We start from the raw sequence: 22,602 nt of genomic DNA on the forward strand, positions 1-22,602 counted from the left end.
CCAGAGAGCACAAGACAGAGAAAAAGAGGGTCAAACTCCTGCAATAACTAAGCTGCTCTTGTGAAAACAACATTAATCCAATTATGAAGGCAGAGCCCTCAGGATGTAATCACCTCTTAAAGGTCCCACTTCTTAATATCATCACAATGACAATTAAATGTCAACATGAGGTTTGGAGAAGATATTCATACTATAGCAGAGCCCAAGCACTTTTTCCAATTGAATCCTTTAAACATACTCTTTACCAGGCATTGTAATGAACAGAAGGAAGAAGGAACGAAACAGTTCCTGCTCTTATAGATCTTAGAGCTGACTCTGTCCTCAGCCCTCTTCCAAAAACATTTTAAATGATTTTTGTGCTTGGAAAATACACTTATTAAATTTGTATATGACATGCAGGTAAGAAAAATAACAGATCCAGCAGATGATGAAATTGGCATCCCAAGGGATCTTGAAAGGCTAGCATATGGACTAAGTCAAATAATGTTAAATATAATAAGAATAAATGTTAAGATTCTTCCCTTTAAACAAAACAAAATAAAACAAAACACAATCTTCACCACAGAGATATAGGTTGAAGGGAAGTATAGTTTAGCAACAGACGATGTAGAAAATTATCCAAAGGTTTTGGCAGAAAACTCACCATGACTAAACAGTGTAATTGGCTGAAAAAAGGAAAAAAATACAATTTTTAATTGTATGAACAAAACATATCCTAGAAAGGGTGAGGAAATAGGCTGACTGTATCCTGTATTCATGGTCTAGGTGCTGTCCTTAGGAGTAATATAGGTGGTGTGTAAAAGAAATTAGCCAGAATGGGGACAGTTCCTGAGATTGCAGAAGGAACAGTAGAAAGAAATGGAATTGTTTATCCCTGAACAGTCTCATTAGGGATAGTATAGTTGCCTTCAAGTATATAAGGCTGTTCTATGGAAGAGGGTCTATACTAGTTCTATATGATGCCTAGAAGCAGAGCTAAGATAAAGGAATAAAAAATCTAGTGAGCCAGATTCAGCTCAAATTAAGTGCAAACTATATTGTCTAAATCTCTTGCCATGGCCTATGAGCTCCACAGGATCTTCCCTGGGCTCTCTCTGTAGCTACATCTCTATTTCTCACCTACCCACTCACTACACTTCATCCATTGTCCTTCTTCCTATTCCTCAAACTCACCAAATCCAATCCCACCTCAAAGTCATGCACTTGTTCTCACTGTCTAAAAAACTTTTCTCCCAGATGTGCACAGAGCTGGCCCCTTCTGAGGCCCTCAATATTAAAGAAATTCTTTATGAGAGGCCTTTTCTGGCCACCCTATTTAAATTAGCATCTCCAATCACTTTCTAACACAACTTAGTATTTCATTTTATTTTAGCATTTACCACTATATAATATTATCTTTATGAGGGGATATGTATTGCATCTCCAGTCCCTAGTGTAATGCCTGAAACGTAGTTTTTAGTAAATATGGGTTAAATTAATGAATATAAAAGACAGCAATATCTCCCAAGATGAGTATAGACTAAAAGCTCATTGGGAGGGCTGCATAGAGGGAATTCATGCATAAATTGAGGACAATCTTAAAGTCCTTTTCAGCACTGAAATCGATAATTAAATACTAAATTGTGAAACACATTATAATTATAGTATCAGTTCAGAGAGATATGATTAATAAAGTCCAGAACAGTCAAGTAGTCTTTAATGAAGAGGTGGAAATTGAGGGCTCTTCAAGGATGGGTGGAATTTGGACAGTTGGAATGGGAGGGAAAGGATTTCTAGAAGGAAGGACTGACATGAGCAAAGTTTCAGAGGCAGACCTAAGTATCATACAAGGAGGAGAAGACTATAAGGAGCTAGGCTTGACTAAAGGAGAGAATGTGGATTAGGAAATTGAGAAAAATGAGATAGACAGGTAGACTGGGGCTGCAATGCAGGTAGGACCTTAAAATCAAGCAATGAATTAAACTCAGTGAGCTAACTCTGAAAATTCTTGAGGAGATAGATGAACACCATGATTTCATGCCTAAATTAATAATATCTATAGTTATTTCCATAATGAGAACCTAATATATAGTAGGTGCTCAATAAATATTTGCTTATTTATCATAAAATGATCATATTATTGAACATCAGCAGGCTATCTGCAAGCCTGTGTAAGAATGAAAATGAATTTGCATGTACTCTCTCACTCAGATGGCTTTGTCATCAGTGTCCTGCAGGTAGCTGGCTCATCATGGTCAGGTGGAAAAGATGTCCTCTACTGTAAATAGACAGCATCTGTGACCTATGACTATGACCCTATTAGAATCATGCTCCATACAGACCAGTTGTTATAACCTGATATATGAGGGAGTGCCATATTGAGATTTAAATGATGTCTTATCCATCTCACCAGCACTTACATGTCATATTTTCCAATTAATCACTTTAAAATTGAATACAGCCAAATGAATGTAGTTCTTTGGAATTAATCACTTTAAAAGCCCATACCCTAGTCTCATTTTTTCCACCCTTTCTGACACTTCTCTTTAGAAAAGGCTTTCAGAAGCCCCATGTTAGCCAAACAAGAAAAATGTCTCATCACTCTGTAGACAGTGTGTTGTCATGTAACTCTTGCCATGTAACTCTCTGCCAAACACGCTTTAAAGCATCCACACAACTCCTTGCCTTAAGCAGTGATGGTTAGAGTCCAAGATCCAGGCTTTCCCTAGCCCCACTACACTCTCTCTTCCTTGTTAACTGGTCCCTCTTTACTTCGCTTTCCACATGCCCAATTTATTTCTAATATTGCTTGATTTTTTTCCTGTTGTTTCCCCATATTTTCTGCAAAGCTCTTTGAAGAAAATGCTAAATATATTAGTGTTATTTGAATCAATTAAGTATGACATCCCATGAGAACCCAGTTGGATTTGGGTGGTAGCAGAGGACAATATAACAGCTCTGGAATCACACAGCGTGGGTGAAAACCTAGCTTTGTCAACCTTGAGCAATTACGAGCTGTGTGACCTTCAACAAATTACTTAACCTCTCTAAGCCAGTTTCTAAACTGAAAAACAAGAAAGTTAATAATAGGCATAAGGCAATCTATGTAAACAGTTCAATGCCTAGCACATAAAAACTTTACCTTCCATTTTTAACTGGCAGAATAACAATAAATATTAACTATATTAATTAATCATATTAATTCAGAAGTTGAGGGAAAGCAAATGCTCTGTCTGTACCACATTCTAACAACTACTCAATTCCATGAAGAAATCAGTCTAAGAGATTGGTAGAAATAAAGGAACTGAGAGTGCTATTTATTGGAATTGTTCCCTTTCTCCATGGTGATAGTGTTTTCTCAATAACAGACAAATAGATCAAGACCAATATTTTTCTTACTTTATCTCATACTTGACGAATGAAGAGGAAATAACTAGAAGAAATACTCTCAAGGAAGAGGAAGCTACAAACACAAGCCCAAAAGCCTTATAAACATCCAAGGCGTTCTTTGCAAATGCTGTCAGTATGAACAAAAGTTCCTGCTATAATATTAACAAGCAGATTAAAGGGTGCTGCTGTAATTATTTACAGAGCAGACACACACGATGCCACGAGAATAGGGTTTTGGAATTTTAAATCACAGTCCTGGCACTTTACAGCCTCAGACAATTTTCTTAAATCCTCAAAGCCTTGATTTCCTCACCTGTAAAATGGAGAAAATTAAGAAAAATAATATGTATAAGGTTCTTACACAAGATAAACAGGTAGTATATATTGCATCCCTACCCTCTTAGGGCAAGGTTCGCTGAATAAAATTGTGTGTTCTGATCAGGGTTTCTGGGCTGCAACATCTGAAGTGTACATGGTGCTTTAGTACAAAGGAAGACTTTGTATCTGGGTATTAGGCAGTCGAGTGTTCAATAAATATTTGGTCATTTGTTTTGGCTTTAATGGAAGTACTTTGTGTACTCAATAGCTAGTCCAGGATCTTCTTCATTACCTTTGTAGATAGGGAAGCCACCAGTTTGCGAGGTCTGCAGTATCCTAATCTAATCCCAAGATCCTATATCTTCCTTTCACCACTGTTTTTCTTCATTTCCTGTAAGATCAGGAAGTTTCTGGTAGTTTGGCAGGAGAGCTAGCCACAGAAGACAACCTTTTCAATATACTTGGACTGTGTTAAGCTTCCCCTATGTTTGAATTATCACTGTATGGCTGAGAGGTGTTTAAAACAGAATTGAGGGAGGCTGAGGTGGGCAGATCACGAGGTCAGGAGATCAAGACCATCCTGGCTAACACAGTGAAACCCCGCCTCTACTAAAAAATACAAAAAATTAGCCGGATGTGGTGGCGGGTGCCTGTAGTCCCAGTTACTCAGGAGGCTGAGGCAGGAGAATGGCGTGAACCTGGGAGGCAGAGTCTGCAGTGAGCCAAGACCTCACCACTGCACTCCAGCCTGGGCAAAAGAGCAAGACTCCATTAAAAAAAAAAAAAAAAAAACAGAATTGAAGGAGAAATATAATTTAAAGTGATTATCCTAAATAATGGATTGATATCAATGTCATATATCTACAACCTTCTGGAAAGGGGGCTGCTTCTTTTTGTTTCCATTTTGGGTGAAAAGATTGCTGATTCATGAGCGGGCTGTGAGCTGCTGACTTTGGAGATAGAGCTGGTCTGAGCCACTCTGGATCAGCCAAATGATGAGCGAGAGGTAAGGGGCAAAGGAAGAAAATGGCAATCCCACGCGTTGATGTGTGTGCGAGGGAGGTAGTGTTTCCTCCCAGAGGTGTTAGACAAAGATTTTAACAACGGGACAATCTGTCTCTGGGGTAGCTGGTTTCTAGAGAGCAGGAAAAGGAGCTATAAAAATCCAGCTACTTTTGCCACAGACAAAATAATTTGTCCCCATCATCAGAAAAACAAAAACAAAACACTGGTCAGATTTCATGACTAATTTACTGTAATATCCAGTAGCTCAGCACCATATGCAGATAAGGGTTTAACCAGTCTCCTGATGACTCAGGTCTATCTACACACCTCTGTGAGATGGAGCAGTGTCTGGTGACCAAGGAGAGACTGGTACATGCTGCAAGCCAGTTGTTTCCCTATATCCAAGAAATCAGACTTGCAGCCAACCTCAGCCCATTCCTTGGCCCAGTTGGAGGAATGCAGGCAGGCCAGTCCAACCATCTTTCCATCAGGACTTTGCAAAAAGACCCCCGAGTGGCTGAACAAGTTGTCCCTATGTCTGTGTCTGCACTTTAGGAATGGCTGCAGCTGCTCTTAGGTCCTCACTCAGTAGGTTTACACAGAGTGAAGGCAGCACATAAGAAGCAGGAAGTCTTAGGCCAAGGCGGGAGGATCGTCTGAGCCCAGGAATTCAAGACCAGCCTGGGCAACATAGTGAGACCTTGTCTCTACAAAAAAAAAAAAAAAAAAAAATTTAAACCAGCTGGGTATGATGGTGCATGCCTATAGTTCCAGTTACTTGGGAGGTTAAGGCAGGACTGAAGTCCAGGTCATTGAGGCTACAGTGAGCCATGATCATGCCACCATACTCCATCTTGGACGACAAAGCACAGTTCTGTCTCAAAAAAAAAAAAAAAAAAAAAAACAGAAAAAGAAAAAGAAGCAGGATGTCTTGGCAAACTGACAAAAGCAGAGAAGTGACAAATGACCGGGTGGAAAGACAGAAGAACTCTAACAGCACAGCTGTCTGGAGCCATTTAGCATTGGGTGAACAGCCCTGTGGACCTTAGTGGCTCCTGAGGGCATGGCAGTATTACAGAATTGAACAATGATTGATGTTCAAAGTGAGTCATCGAGAAAAGGTCAAATTGTGTTCCGAATATTTCATTTAAGAAGGCAAAGTACTACGTAAAACATTTTGTAAAAATCACTTTCTAAAATAAAATTTTAAAATTGGCATTTAAGTTTAGGTTATAATATGTTGACAATTAATAGTACCACCACTTAATATATTAGATAGACTACATTATTAAAAATCCCCATCCAGAAAGAACTGATTTTTACTTATATGTTCTTATTGATATATAAGTATATTATACATACATATATACATTCACACATGTGCACATGGTCACACAGTAACTTTTTAATCAAATCTCACCACTGGTTATTTTATTAAATAGATCTCATATCTTCCTACTTCTTCCAGGACTTGACACCATTATTTATCTTCTCCCACTTCTTCAGCCACTTGTTCTCTATTAGATCTTTCTCTTTACCATACAAACATGTCCAAGGCTCTCCCACCTTGTAAACAAAACAAACAAAAAACCTACCTGGGTTCTATAGCACCACACCCTATCCTATAACTGACCTATGCCTCTCCTTCCCTTCACAATCAAACTTGTAGGAAAAGCTCTCAATCTTGTGACTACCTCTCCAATGACTCTTCTCTTGCTAATTTCCAATGCTTTAAAAGAAAAAAAAAAAAGATTTGTTTGTATCCTTTGCCCACTGGCCTGTGCTCCCTTCTTAAGCCACACTCTCCTCCACATCCCTGAGATTCTGCTTTACCTTATTTTATTTCTTCCTCTGACTTACTGGGGTCTCCTTTCAAGTTTCCCTTTCTCTGTCTGAACTCTAAATGTCAATACTTCTCTAGGTTCTATCATTGTATCTCTTCTCACTTGCAATATTTTCCCTGGGCAATCTTATCCACTATCACTTTGAAGGCACCCATATTATATTTCTGACAAAGTTCTCACCTGGGGTGTGTGTGTGTGTGTGTCTGCATGCACATGCATGTGGGTGTGAAAAACTGTGTAGTAAACACCTCTGCCTGGATGACACTGAAAACATACCATGACTCCTATCTGCTCATCAGAACACCTCCTCCTTGAGTGCCCCTTTCTGGGAACCATTAATCCAGTAACCCAGCTTTGGAGACATATGGGCTTTTTTTTCCTTCATTCATTCATCTAAACAATCACCACCACCTCTTGATTGTGCCTCGTTAACATTTCAAATCCATTCCCTCCAGCTTGCCTCCTATGTCCTGCTTTATCTGCATTTTAAATTAGGAAATGTCTTTAGTCTCCACCTTCATGCATCAGTTCTCTTTGATTCCTGGATGTTTTGCCTCTGCTTCTTTGCTCCTCTTTGGTATTTGAGACTTGGTTACCCAGCTCTCCCAATCTGCCTCACCATCCCTCTTCTGGAACTCTAGAAGATTTACTCTCATTCACAATCTAGGCCACAAGGCCTGGTCCTGGTGTACAGTCCAAGGACCACTTCTCCTCCATTCTTACCAACTCCCCTCCCTCAATAAGGACAAGAGAAACAGGCAAATTTCTCCCAATTGAGGACAGCCCCCTACAAACCATTGCACAATCATAAATAATTATTATTCTATATTGGAAGTGTTGGTTCTTTTGTTGGCCTCTGCCCTATGCTCTAAATTAAAGTTTTTGTCTATTGGCTTTAATATCTAGATCATCTATGAGTCTGCTTCTATTACCTGCCTTTTCTCTTTATTACTGGACACATTTTATTGCCTTGTCCCATATCTACGAGTTTTTTTTAGGTGTCAGACATGGGGTATAAAAAATGTGAAGATTCCAAATGCTACCTTCTATCAGAGAGGGTTCTCCCTTTCCTCTGTTAGGCAGAGAGGGTAAGGAGTTGGTCATTTTGATTACATGAGAAGTTGATACAATGAGAAATTGTGCTGAGTGTGAGCTGCATTTTTACTAAGACTTGCTCTACCTCTAATTTGCTCCTGTTCTAGGGTGTGTTCCTTCTGGGTTTGTGATTGTGAGCCTTGGAGTCTTCATCTCCTCAGCCCTGAAAGACTGCAGGACACACAGCTCTGTCCTTCAGAAGTTCCGGCCTAAATCTTTAGCCCTTTGTCCCTCATAGCTTCTATACTTGGCAAGTGTCTTAAGAAAAAAACTGGAGGTGTATACAAGGGAAGGTATCCTGAGGACCTGTTTCCTAAGCATTACAAGACAATGAGAGATAGATTTCACTCTTTTAAAAGTTTTTGCCCTAGTTTCATATCCCACTGTGCAGTACCAGAATTCAGCAAATATGTTATGGGAAAATCAGCCATGTGTTTGAGTTGCCTTCTTCCTATTTGTCACATCATCCCTTTATAACTGTCAAGAACTATACTGGTTTTTCTTTGTCCCAGCAGAGATTCTCTGTGTAGGCAAATCCTTCAACCCACACTCAGGATCGGCATATATCTGGTGAAAAAATATAAGATAGTGTCAGCTCACTTTGGCAAAAATTCTACTTTATCTGGAATTTTGGTTCATGCTTCCACAGAAACTTGATGTCTTTAAAACATAATTTTTTTTTTTCTTTTTGAGACCGAGTCTCGCTCTGTCGCCCAGGCTGGAGTGCAGTGGTGCGATCTGGGCTCACTGCAAGCTCCGCCTCCCGGGTTCACACCATTCTCCTGCCTCAGCCTTCCAAGTAGCTGGGACTACATTTATCCAGGTTACTCCAAGTTGTTGCACCGAGAGTGTTGGTCTTCCATGAACTTCTACATCTTACCCAGAAGTGAAAGTCTCATACTCACACTTTTTAAAAAATCTCGTGATTCCTCAATATTTTGTGCATAACACACAATAACTTGTCATGTGAGTTTTTAATTAATGGATAAAGAGATAATTGTAACATTTTACTATGAATTTAATGCTTATTTAATTTAAACAAAATACCTTCAGTTCAAGAAAGAATGTGGGCCGGGCACGGTGGCTCACACCTATAATCCCAGCACTTTGGGAGGCCAAAGTAGGTGGATCACTTGAGGTCAGGAGTTGGCCTGGCCAGCATGGTGAAACCCCGTCTCTACTTAAAATACAAAAAATGAGCCAGGTGGTGCATGCCTGTAATTTCAGCTACTCAGGAGGCTGAGGCAGGAGAATCGCTTTTACCCAGGAGGCAGAGGTTGCAGTGAGCTGAGATCGAGCCACTGCACTCCAGCCTGGATGAGAGGGAGACTCATCTCAAAAAAAAAAAGAAAAAAAAATGTGGTCCATATTCAATATTCATTTAATTCTTATAATACCTTTTATGTAGGAGTTCTAATAATGATGAGATGGCTAGAGATAGCTACTATTTACTAAGTACTTACCAGGTGCCAAGCACCATGCTAAGTCTATATATAAACTCATTTACATATATTCACATATATTAATTCATTTAAACCCTACAATAAGCTGGGAGATAGGTATTTCTGTCCTCATTTTCATGAGGAAATCAAGGCTGGGAAAGATTAAATGACTTGTCTAAGGGCTCAAAGCTGATAAATGGAAGAGTTGGGATTCAAACACAGTATGTCTAGTTCCCAGTCTAGATATTTTTCATGGTACTTCAGCTTTTTGTCAGGTATGATACCACAGTTGTCCCGTAAGATTTACTTAAAATACCTGGAATTCCCCAACTTATACCTTTCCTAAGTACTCCAAAAATATAAACTCTAATTATGAAGGAGCTATCCCAAGATGATTCTGAAAACACTTACAAGTGGACAGATGGACTTGGTGGCCTCTTAATGGTAGAAATAGTTTTGCCTTATTTACCTGAAATTACATTGAGTGGTCTCAGATTTGGATAGTGATAATAATTTTTAAGACAGATGATTATTCAGGATTAGGGATATGTCTGTGGCCATAGTATCGAATAACCCTGAACCTCACAGGAATTAAACTTATTTCTTTGAATTCATTAGTGCCTCACTCTTAACCTCTGAGTTAACAAGCCACAGATCAAATAGATCAAATTGCACTTTATAATGGAAGAATATATTATTAAAAATGAAAGCTATTCCATTTGTTTATTAAAAATTCATTACTTAAAAAAAGGCTTAATGTCACACGTTAAATTATTTGTTGTCATTTGGAAAAAGAGAAAGATTTACTTAAAAAGAATGAGTCAGCCATTTTAGATCCTGAGTGAATAAAATGCATGTTTCTTTGGTGCCAACTAGATTTCCTCTTATTCATCTATTTCTCTTAAAATGCTTGTAGAAATATTTTGATGCAATGCTTCCATTCAGGGTACAAAGGAGATGAGAGAAAAATACTCTGGCAGAGCATTTAATCAGGTATATTATTAGATAAGGATAGCTTTAGTTAAAGCAGCATCTAGAGATTAGAATTCCTTCTTTATAAAACGTGCGTGGAAAATAAGTGATATAAACTTCTCTTCACCAAATAAGAATTTTAGGAAGTAAAAGATTATCAAATGAGTCCTGGATTCTTTATTATTTCTGCCTGTAAGTGATTATTATTCTGTAAGTGGGGAAATTACTATAAACTGTCATACTTTCAGAAAGAATTGTCTTCAACCTAAACACCTCCTTTATGTGTATAATTATAATATCTCTTACATGTGTGTATATATACCTTACATAGATATAAATATATGGATTAAGCTATACACTCACGTATATACATATGTACACATAGGGTATATATGTACTATATATGCCTCTATACCTTATATATGTCTGGATATATATGAGCCAAGCTAGGTCTTTTGTGTAAATTATTATATAGACATTTCTTGATATTTCAAGATGCTTCCAAATCCATTTTATAATTTCCTCATCATAAAAGTGTGAGATGTTTACAAGAGAAGAAATCATGGTACAAAGAGTTAAGTTACACGTTCTGTCCAAGATTACAGAGCAGGAGCCAGATGAGAGCCTGGTTGCCCGATGCTTCCTGTTGACGATGCTGCCACCCTCGCTTGATAGGCTTTGCTCCAGCTGAGTCTGAGAAGGACACCGTGTCCCCATTTCAATTTCCTTGAATCAATTCACTCAAACAAAAGGTCACTTTAGACAGAAATCCAGTTTGGCTGATTTCTCTCACTGTATTGACTAGTTTAAATAAAATGAGCAAATCAGTGTCTTTCTGTGTCACACAGACATAGCCCAGATACTAACCAGGTGCTGTAACATCAGCCTCCACGACACATTTAAAACCCTGTCTTCTGGATTAAATACCTCTCTCTCAAATTCGAAAGTGACTAAAAGGCAGGACAGAAAAGATGAAAAGACAGCTGATGACCTCTTCCTAAGCAAACATTTTTCACATACAAAGGCTAAAAAAAAAGCTGTGTTTAAAAATTGCAACCACCCGGGAGCAAATGTATCGATCGTGTCATTATTTTTTTCCTCCTCGTTGCTAGGATGTGGTCTATATTAAAAGATAGCTGTTGCCTTGGTGAAAATCTTCCCGGAGCAAAGTGATAGTGCTCCCCCTGCTGACCAAGAAGCCCAGGATGTTGTTTCCTTGTTTTGCTTTGTTTTGCTTTTTTTCAGTTTAAAACAGAATGAAAAGGGCAATTAGACATCTTTAGCAAATAACTTTGGGCTTTACCTGCAAAACTGTATTGCAAGAATATCAGAAACTTACTGAAATGATGCCTGAAAAGTTCTTTCCTGCTATATATGAGACAAAAAGCAAAATCTGACCACATGCCACTGCTTGAGTTTGTCTCTGTTTCTTCTCTCTCTCTTGCTTTTTTTTTTTTTTTAGAGTCTTGCTCTGTTGCCCAGGCTGGCGTACAGTAGCATGGTAGCATGATCTTGGCTCACTGCAACCTCAGCCTCCTGGGTTCAAGCAATTCTCCTGCCTCAGCCTCCCAAGTAGCTGGGACTACAGGTGTGCGCCACCAGGCCCGGCTAATTTTTGTATTTTAGTAGAAGCGAGGTTTCACCACGTTGGCCAGGCTTGTCTTGAACTCCTCGCCTCAAGTGATCCACCCACCTTAGCCTCCCAAAGTGTTGAGATTACAGGCATGAGCCACCATGCCCTGCCTGTTTCTAACTCAGGGTGGGCCTAGTGACTCAGATCCTTCTCATCTTAATAAAATTATTTTGGGATGCCAATGAATTTTTGTAAAGGCCCAGGACAGGAAATTGCTTATAAAATTAACTAGTGACTTTTACGAATCACTAGTCACTTGTAAAGAAGGAAAAGGAAAAAGAGAGAGAATTCCGCAGAGTTCTTAAGTGCCTTGCACCACAGGTTTTATTGAATGCATCTAACATTAAAGGTGAGAAGTGGTAGGAATGGCCTGGTCAGATTGTGGAGGGGCAGGTAAGCCCCAATGAATGTGAGGTGCCTGCAATTTATCCAGTTAGCTATTAGCAGAGGGAGTAGAGTTCAGGAGAAAGATTGGGGCATGGAGTTATCAATTTTAAAATAATCAACTTATATGTTACAGTTGAAATCATGAGTATGGGTGAGATCATTCTAAGAAAGAATGTAGAAAATGAAAAGAAGATTGAGCATGGAAACTTAGGGAACATCACCAACACTTAACGAATAGGCAGAAGAGGAACCATTAATGGAAAGTGAAACAGAAAGCTCAGAGATTTTGGAGAAAAACTAAGAGAAATTATTATTGGATTGAAGTCAAAGAAGAAAATTTCAAGAAAGAAGTCAATCGTGTCAAAAACCAAAGACATGCCAAGGATGAGAACTTCAAGAAACCACTGGCTTTGTTAAGAGGACCCTGGTGACCCCAAGGGAGTTTCAGTATAGTAGTGTGAAAATTGGGTGAAAGCCCAATTTTTTAGTGGCTGTTTAAATGATAAATGAGAAAGTAAAAGTAATGAGGATAAACAACACAATCAAGAAATTTGGCAATAATCAAGAAAAGCAAGGTAGCACCCTGATGAGAGACTGACTGACTTGAACATGTCTGAAGGTTAATGAGGAAGGGCTGATGAAGAGGGAGAAATAAATAAGAGAAGAAATTAGTGGTTCTACCAGGTTCAAGAGAAGCTGGGAAGGAGGAAAGGATCAAGAGCATTAATTGAATTTGGAAAAGAGTAAGAATCCATTTTCTTCTTGGACAACTAGGAAGTAGCAAAGGAGGTACATGTGACTTTTGAATGATGGACGATGATTTTAGGAAGACAGCATGGAGATGAGGGCAAAGAGAGGCAGAGACTGTATGCTACAGCAGTTGTTATTGAAGGAAAGGAAGAGCAAACCAACAAAAAATGTATAAAAGCCTCTCAAGGCAGCATGGAGGGAACAGTACAACAAGAAATATAAAACCAAAGGAGATGAACATTGGTGTGGTTGAGCAGTGTTCTCCAGCAGCAACAGGTAAGCCAAAGGTGAGAGGAAAAAAAAAAAAAAACTAGTAACTGGGTGGATTTGGAGTTATAGATTGCCATGGCCAATGGGGCAGACAAAACAGAGGTGTCCTGGTGAGATGGCGGCAGCAAATGTTTGCCTGTGGCATGCAGGAGGAACATGAAAGGAAATAAAGTTGTCATGGAGAGAAAGGATGGACTGAAGGGGGAAGGGTGAGGTTGACAGTTTTTGACACTGAGATGGGATCCAGAGAACAGAGAGGCTGAAAGGACTGAAATGCTGATTCAATGGGAGAGTGAAAGACAGAGCTGAAGTCTACAAGGGGTTTTGAGAATTCAGGATGGCTAGGAAGGCCTACAGGTTGCTGAAGGGGATGTTCAGGAGCACTCTGAGGCAGAGTGAATTAAGAGCCTGACGCCCTAACCCTTGTAGAATGTGGGGAGATGAACCTAAATATCAGGTTCCAATGACTGTAAGAGGGGAATAGGCTTCAATTTTTTTGTTTGTTTGTTTGTTTGTTTGAGACAGAGTCTCGCTCTGTCGCCCAGGCTGAGTGCAGTGGCGCGATCTCAGCTCACTGCAAGCTTCGCCTCCTAGGTTCATGCTATTCTCCTGCCTCAGCCTCCCAAGTAGCTGGGACTACAGGCGCCTACCACCACGCGCAGCTAATTTTTTGTATTTTTAGTAGAGACGGGGTTTCACCGTGTTAGCCAGGATGGTCTCAATCTCCTGACCTTGTGATCCACCCGCCTCTGCCTCCCAAAGTGCTGGGATTACAGGCATGAGCCACCGCGCCCAGCCTAGGCTTCAATTTTTTAAGCCCCTACTATGTACCTGGCATACTGGGGGAGTAATCTGCACATTATCTCATTCAATTCTCATTTATTTGTTGCCCCCATGTGAGAAGTCAGTATTATTCCTATTTTACAGAATATGAAACTGAAGCTCAGAGAGATTAAGTTATTCTTTTCCCAAGGTCACTCAGCTAGTAAATGTAAGCTCCATACTGTGTAGTTCAGTCTTGTGTCCTCAGCAGCAAACAATTCCAAACACATTTAGAAACCTAAAAATATGTTCAAGAAAGAAAGGAAAGAAGGAAGAAAAATAAATCATAAATTAATGACAAAAAAATGAATAAAGGAAGTAAGGAAGGACTTGACAGCCCATGTGCTTTCCTCTATATTCCGTTGCCTCCTCAAAATATATGGTCTAACAGGATGGCAAAATTTAATTACCAGCTGTAAAACATGAAGAAGTCCTCCAATTGCTCCCTTCTTCTTCCCCCACCATTCACACAAGATTTTATTTTTAAATCAGAGCCTAAGCTAAATTAAGATTTCTACATCAAGCCTTCCTGGTTATCTTCTATCTGTCCTAAATTGTCATATGGAGCACGTAAATAAAGCAATCTGTTCTTCTCTAACATGGACCTTTCCAGAAACTATCACAACTATCAGTTTCATGCCAATCCTCCCTCCGCTTCCATTAAAGTAATGGAAATGCATCTAGATTCCTCTGAGGACAGAAACAATTGATATGAAAGAAAATTCAGCTGGATTTTGCTGGTCAAAAGCTGAAGTGAGAACAAGAAATGTTTTGTTCTTTGCAGACTCACAGGGAAGTACTTTCTCACCACAGTCACTGGAAAGGAGAACATTTTCACAAGTCTCTATTTTTGCTAAATATTTTTAAGAGTGTGATGTTATAATAAGAGAAAACTTAGCACTTGTGTACAGGCTCTTGGAATATTTTCAAGGACCCTCATCAGTCAAATCCAGCCTCATGACACTCACTGCTGCAAAGTGTTGTTCAGCCTGTGACTGCCAGGGAGCTGGTGTGAGACCCTCTAAGTAGGTTGGAGGCAGGCAGACAATAGTCTCAAGTTCATGAGAACAGGGATCAGACCTCCAAAGGGCAGGAGGAAGTACAAAGTGAAACTCTTTGGCAATCTTCATCTAGCAAATCAGGTAGTTTCTGGAGGTCTTCTGTAGAATAATATGTTGATGGCATGTGGAGGCTGTTCTGGGAATTCAGGGATGAGAAGTTGAAGGACAGTGGGGACCCACTGCCCCTCCATCCAGCACAGCTCTACTCTTACTTGTTTTATAAACTGGACATCCAAATAAGGCTTCTTTTAAGCAACTATCATGCTGATTAAACAACAACAACAACAAACAGATAAGCTCCAAATTTCTTTCTAGTTCTAAAAATATGCTATGATTATAATTCTATGAAGCAGCTACCCTAAAGGTGGAATGCTGATATTTGCCATGGTTTAAGGAGATCCGTCAGGATCTGTTTGTTCAAAAATCTATCCTGTAAAATTCTAGATGGAGGACTGAAGGAGGAAAGGTGGCTAGGAGAGACCCAGAGTGCTCTTGGGATAAAGGGGGTCTGTCAAGTGATCCTGAGGGAACCTCAAGGAGTCAAAGGGCAGTGTAGGGGCCCTGAGGGCCTGTAAAGGAGAAGGGCCTTGAACAAGACTATGGAGTGCTTAGGAAAATTCCACACTGCAACTAAAACTGGCCCTAAACCCAGAGTAGGCAAAAAGCTGGGATTCTTTCTGTTACCAAGAGAAACATAATTAAGGAAACACAGGTGATAATCCTTCCTAGAACTGACAGAGCTATTCCTCAAGGTCTGAATACTGGGTTTGTGTCAAACTAACAAGCTTAGCTAATGAGAGGGAATTAGCATCCATAATAAGACAAGGTGAAATAAATGTTTAAGAACTTTGGAAATGGATGGGAAGTAGAAGGATAAATGAAAATAGATCTTTGTCTATTCCAAGCCTGAGGAGGAGAGAAGACAGTGATACTCAAATCCATGGTCAATAAAGAAAAGGTGATGTTCTACACATATTTGTAATATTTTATGTAGCTAGGATTCATTTTTAGTTTATGACTAATAACACCTAAGGACGGTTGCTATTAGTAGAAAAGTATAAATAGGAGGCAATCTATACATTCACTAGGCTATTTCTTTTGACTCTTGAAAATCTTCATCCTCCCACAGCAGCCTGCACACAGTAAGCATTCAATAGATGTATGTTGAATGAACAAACAATGAAAGATTTTTGTGAGTATCAAGCCATGGGATAGATCCTCTGGGCAGCGAGTGGTGGGGGAAGGTGGATCCTTGAGAGCTCTCATATCAGTGTTAGTGGAACATCTCCAACACTATTATAGATTCTAAGACTCAAATTAATGATACCTGTGTGGAAAAGTGCCATAAGGAATCTCTGCAAATTAAAAAATACGCTAAACCTCTTACTAGCAGTATATATAGAAACCGCAGTCTGTTGTCAGGGACTAGTTTGGGGAGTAATAATGTTAAAGTTTTCCAAGCATTAATTACAAAAAATAAAGTGAATTCAGTATGATAGCAATGCAGTGCAGTCAAGTGCATTTAATGTAATTCTAGGAAAACACAAACAGTACAACACAAATAAAATCTTTTCTGGAAAGTAGGACTGGTGTGAAAGCTGGTGTAAGTTTCACACCAGCTGTGTGACTGGTGTGAGTTTCTATATATAAAAGAAAAGAAAGTATCTTTTAATATTGTTTCTTGTCAACAGACCTTCCTAGTTGAAATTGTGTGAACCTACATTACTACAGTCAGGAACAAACTGCTCTTTTCCATCTAAATGTCCTAAATTCATTCTACATGTCACAATTTCGTAATATGGGATGTTTCTAAAAACACAAAATATTAATTAGAATCATGATTGTATCTCTATTCCCAAATCTGATCACTTGTTTTTTAAATAAAAACCTCCTTGATAACTACTATTCAGCCAGTGGTTCAATGTTCCAGAAAGGATTCCCTACTTTGTGTTCAACTTTTTTATTATATGGTAACTCATTATTAATAACAAACCTTAATCATGACAAATACCCCTGGAAATTAGTAACAAATTCTCAGTTCATGAGGGCATGCATATTCCAGAATAGATGATGGGGTGATTATAAAATCAAAATCCAGGCCAGGCACAGTGGCTCACGTCTGTAATCCCAGTACTTTGGCAGGCCAAGGCAGGCAGATTACCTGAGGTCAGGAGTTCCAGACTAGCCTGTCCAACATGGGGAAACCCCAGCTCTATTAAAACTACAAAACTTAGCCCCAGGCATAGTGCTGGGCAGCTGTAATCCCAGCTACTAGGGAGGCTAAGGCAGGAGAATCACTTGAACCCAGGAGGCAAAGGTTGTAGTGAGCCAAGATCGCGCCATTGCACTCCAGCCTGGGTGACAGAATAAGACTCCATCAAAAAAAGAGAAATCAAAATCCAGTCTTCTAGCCATCCACTCTGTTTTCACCCTCGTCCTCTTTAATTCCATTATGAGCACTGCAGACTATTAAAAAAAATCAGAACGTTTCACTTCTTTGCTCAAAACTGCACAATATCTAAAATGCCAAATCCTTATAGAGTCTCTAAGATCCTGTCTGGTCTCATCCTCTATGACTCTACCCCATGTGTACTGCATAGCACAGCTGGAATAGAGTACATATTTTCTACTCAGGATCTTTGCAAGTGCTGTTAACTATGCATGGAACATTCTTCTTCCATATATCCCCACGGTTTGCTCTCCTACTCCTCAACAATTTCACTCAAATATTTTACCACTTAGGTAAGGGATTTCCTGCCACCTTATCTAACACTATAGTATTACTCCTCACTGTGGACATTACCTCTCCCCTTTCTCTGTTTTATTTTTTATCCTTAGCATTTATCACCATCTTACATAATAAATATTTTACTTTAGTATCTTTGCCAGTCCTCCCAACTAGAAAATGAGCTGTACGAGGGCAGAGTGTTTCTATTTTGTTCTCCGCAGTAAAAGAGTGCCTGGTACCTAAACAGGTACAAATATTTGTTGAATGAATTGAAAGAAGCCAAATAGCACCAACTGCCTGAACCAAAAATAAATAGGAAAAAGTGAAAAAATACGTAACAAATTCATTAAGCTGTAATACTTTGTACCTGCTTTTTTTTTTTTTTTTTTTTTTTTTTTTGACAGGGTCTCTCTCTGTTACCCAGGCAAGAGTGCACTGACACGATCATAGCTCACTGCAGCCTGAATTCCTGGGCTCAAATGATCCTCTCACTTCAGCCTCCCGAGAAGCTAGGACTACAGGCACATGTCACTGTGCCTTGGTAATATTTTAGTTTTGTAGAGACGAGTTCTCACTATGTTGCCCAGGCTAGTCTCAAACTCCTGGCCTCAAGTGGTCCTCCTGCCTTGGCCTCCCAAAGTGCTAGGAATGCAGGCATGAGCCACCACACGGGGCCAACCAATTGCTTTTGATAAAATTAAAACACTTATATAAATTGTATCCTCTGATTAGTGGATTTTTTCATTTATCCAAAGGTTCTATCTTCTATCCCACAAAAACTCCCAAAGATGATGTAGTAAACAGCAAAAGTAGTGCTTTGCTTTACATCCACTGTCTCTATTCCTCACAACAAACTTAAAGGTACAGTAAGAGAGATTAGGAGTAATAGCAAAAAAACATAGATAATATCAAATTGGGCAAACAGTCTCCGGAAAAAAGACAGTCTGTCTTATCAATGGAAGTTATCAAGTGTGGGCACCACATGATTTTCTTTAAAGAGACACCCTATCTGGTTTGAGTTGTTGAAGCCACTGAATTACAATAGATATATTTATAGATAGATAGATATGTAGACATACACACATACAGGTATATATACACACTCACGGACTAGAAGATAATTCTCATTACACAAGGAGGCAGTGTTGTGCAGAAAAACAAAAGGTTCTACTTCCTTAGAGTCAAGATCCATTGGTGTGCTGTATTCAGGAGACGCATCTTATGTGCAAAGACACACATAGACTCAAAATAAAGGGTTGGAGAAATATTAACCAAGCAAATGGAAAGCAAAAAAAGGCAGGGGTTGCAATCCTAGTCTTGGGTAAAAAAGATTTTAAACCAACAAAGATCAAAAAAGACAAAGAAAGGCATTACATAATGGTAAAGGGATCAACACAAGAAGAAGACCTAAGGATCCTAAATATATAAATATATACATACAACCAATACAGGAGCACCCATATTCATAAAGCAAGTTCTTAGAGGCCTACAAACAGACTTTGACTCCCACGCAATAATAGTGGGAGACTTTAACACTCCACTGTCAATATTAGATCAACAAGGCAGAAAATTAACAAAGGTATTCGGGACTTGAACTCAGCTCTGGACCAAGTGGACTTAATAGACATCTACAGAACTCTACACTCCAAATCAACAGAATATACATTCTTCTCAGCACCACATCACACATATTCTAAAATTGACCGTATAATTAGAAGTAAAGCACTCCTCAGCAAATGCAAAAGAACGGAAATCATAACAAACAGTCTCTCACGCCACAGTGCAATCAAATTAGCACTCAGGATTCAGAAATTCACTCAAAACTGCACAACTACATGGAAACTGAACAACGTGCTCCTGAATGACTACTGGGTGAATAACGAAATTAAGGCAGAAATAAATAAGCTTTTTGAAACCAATAGAACAAAGACACAACATACCAGAATCTCTGGGACACAGCTAAAGTAGTGTTTACAGGGAAATTTATAGCATTAAATGCCCACAAGAGAAAGCAGGAAAGATCTAAAATCGAAATCCTAACGTCACAATTAAAAGAACTAGAGACGCAAGAGCAAACAAATTCAAAAGCTAGCAGAAGACAAGAAATAACTAAGATCAGAACAGAACTGAAGGAGATAGAGATACGAAAACCCCTTCAAAGAATCAATGAATCCAGGAGCTGGTTTTTTGAAAAAAGATTAATAAAATAGATAGGCCGCTAGCCAGACTAATAAAGAAGAAAAGAGAGAAGAACCAAATGGACACAATAAAAAATGATAAAGGGGAAATCACCACTGATCCCACAGAAATACAAACTACCATCAGAGAATACTATAAACACCTCTATGCAAATAAACCAGAAAATCTAGAAGAAATGGATAAATTCCTGGACACATACACCCTCCCAAGACTAAACCAGGAAGAAGTCGAATCCCTGAATGGATGAATAACAAGTTCTGAAATTGAGGCAGTAATTAATAGCCTACTAACCAAAAAAAGCCTAGGACCTGATGATTCACAGCAAAATTCTACCAGAGGTAAAAAGAGAAGCTGGTACCATTCCTTCTGAAACTATTCCAAACAACAGAAAAGACGGAATCCTCCCTAACTCATTTTATAAGGCTAGCATCATCCTGATACCAAAACCTGGCAGAGACACAACACAAAAAGAAAATTTCAGGCCAATATCCCTGATGAATATCAATGCTAAAATCCTAAATAAAATACCAGCAAACCGAATCCAGCAGCACATCAAAAAGCTTATCCACCATGATCAAGTCAGTTTCATCCCTGGGATACAAGACTGGTTCAACATACACAAATCAATAAACATAATCCATCACATAAACAGAACCAATGACAAAAACCACTTGATTATCTCAATAGATGCAGAAAAGGCCTTTGATAAAATTCAACACCCGTTCACACTAAAATCTCTCAATAAACTAGGTACTGATTGAACATATCTCAAAATAATAAGAGCTATTTATGACAAACCCACAGCCAATATCATACCAAATGAGCAAAAGCTGGAAGCAGTCCGTTTGAAAACCGGCACAAGACAAGGATGTCCTCTCTCACCACTCCTAGTCAACATAATATTGGAAGTTCTAGCCAGAGCAATCAGGCGAGAGAACGAAATGAAGGGCATTCAAATAGGAAGAGACAAAGTCAAATTGTCTCTGTTTGCAGATGACATGATTGTGTATTTAGAAAACCCCATCGTCTCAGCCCAAAATCTCCATCAGCTGATAAGCAACTTCACCAAAGTCTCAGGATACAAAATCATTGTGCAAAAATCACAAGCATTCCTATATACCAATAACAGACAGAGAGCCAAATCATGAGTGAACTCCCATTCACAATTGCTACAAAGGGAATAAAATACCTAGGAATACAACTTACAAGGGATGTGGAAGACCTTTTTAAGGAGAACTGCAAACTACTGCTCAAGGAAATAAGAGAGAACACGAACAAATGGAAAAACACTCCATGCTCATGGATAGGAAGAATCAATATCATGAAAATGGCCATACTGCCCAAAGTAATTTATAGATTTAATGCTATCCTCATCAAGCTACCATTAACTTTCTTCACAGAATTAGAAAAAAAACTACCTTAAATTTCATATGGAGCCAAAAGAGAGCCCATACAGCCAAAACAATCCTAAGCAAAAAGAACAAAGCTGGAGGCATTACACTACCTGATTTCAAACTATACTGCATGTCTACAGTAACCAAAACAGCATGGTACTGGTATCAAAACAGATATATAGACCAATAGAACAGAAGAGAGGCCTCAGAAATAACACCACACATCTACAATCATCTGATCTTTGACAAACCTGACAAAAACAAGTGATGGGGAAAGGATTCCCTATTTAATAAATGGTGTTGGGAAAACTGGCTAGCCATATGCAAAAAACTGAAACTGGACCCCTTCCTTACACCTTATAGAAAAATTAACTCAAGATGGATTAAAGACTTAAACGTAAGATCTAAAACCATAAAAACCCTAGAAGAAAATGCAGCCAATACCATTCAGGACACAGGTATGAGCAAAGACTTCATGACTAAAACACCAAAAGCAATGGCAACAAAAGCTAAATTTGACAAATGGGATCTAATTAAACTAAAGAGCTTCTGCACAGCAAAAGAAACAATCATCAGAGTCAACAGGCAACCTACAGAATGGGAGAAAATTTTTGCAATCTATCCATCTGACAAAGGGCTAATATCCAGAATCTACAAAGAACTTAAACACATTTACAAGAAAAAAACAAATAACACCATCAAAAAGTGGGCAAAGGATATGAAAAGACACTTCTCAAAAGAAGACATTTATGCATTCAACAAACATGAAAAAAGTTCATCATCACTGGTCATTAGAGAGATGCAAATCAAAGCTGCAATGAGATACCATCTCACGTCAGTTAGAATGGCGGTCATTAAAAAGTCAGGAAACAATAGATGCCGGAGAGGATGTAGAGAAATAGGAACACTTTTACGCTGTTGGTGGGAGTGTAAATTAGCTCAACCATTGTGGAAGACAGGGTGGCAATTCCTCAAGGATCTAGAACCAGAAATACTATTTGACCCAGCAATCCCATTACTGGGTACATACCCAAAGGATTATACATTACTATAAAGATGCATGTTTATTGCAGTACTGTTCATGATAGCAAAGACTTGGAACCAACCCAAATGCCCACCAATGATAGACTGGATAAAGAAAATGTGGCACATATATACCATTGAATACTATGCAGCCACAAACAAGGATGAGCTCATGTCCTTTGCAGGGACATGGATGAAGCTGGAAACCGTCATTCTCAGCAAACTAACACAGGAACAGAAAACCAAATACCGCATATTCTCACTCATAAGTGGGAGTTGAACAATGAGAA

General features: G+C 39.0%; 1 protein-coding gene across 1 annotated transcript in view; it reads right to left on the minus strand.

The window, feature by feature from the left end:
• The window catches only part of LOC104677513 (uricase), an 89,915-nt gene that overhangs the window by 60,146 nt on the left and 7,167 nt on the right, over positions 1 to 22,602 (minus strand). The window lies entirely within an intron of this gene.

This window comes from Rhinopithecus roxellana, chromosome 12 (assembly GCF_007565055.1).
Source record: "Rhinopithecus roxellana isolate Shanxi Qingling chromosome 12, ASM756505v1, whole genome shotgun sequence".
In the NCBI taxonomy this organism is placed as follows: domain Eukaryota; kingdom Metazoa; phylum Chordata; class Mammalia; order Primates; family Cercopithecidae; genus Rhinopithecus; species Rhinopithecus roxellana.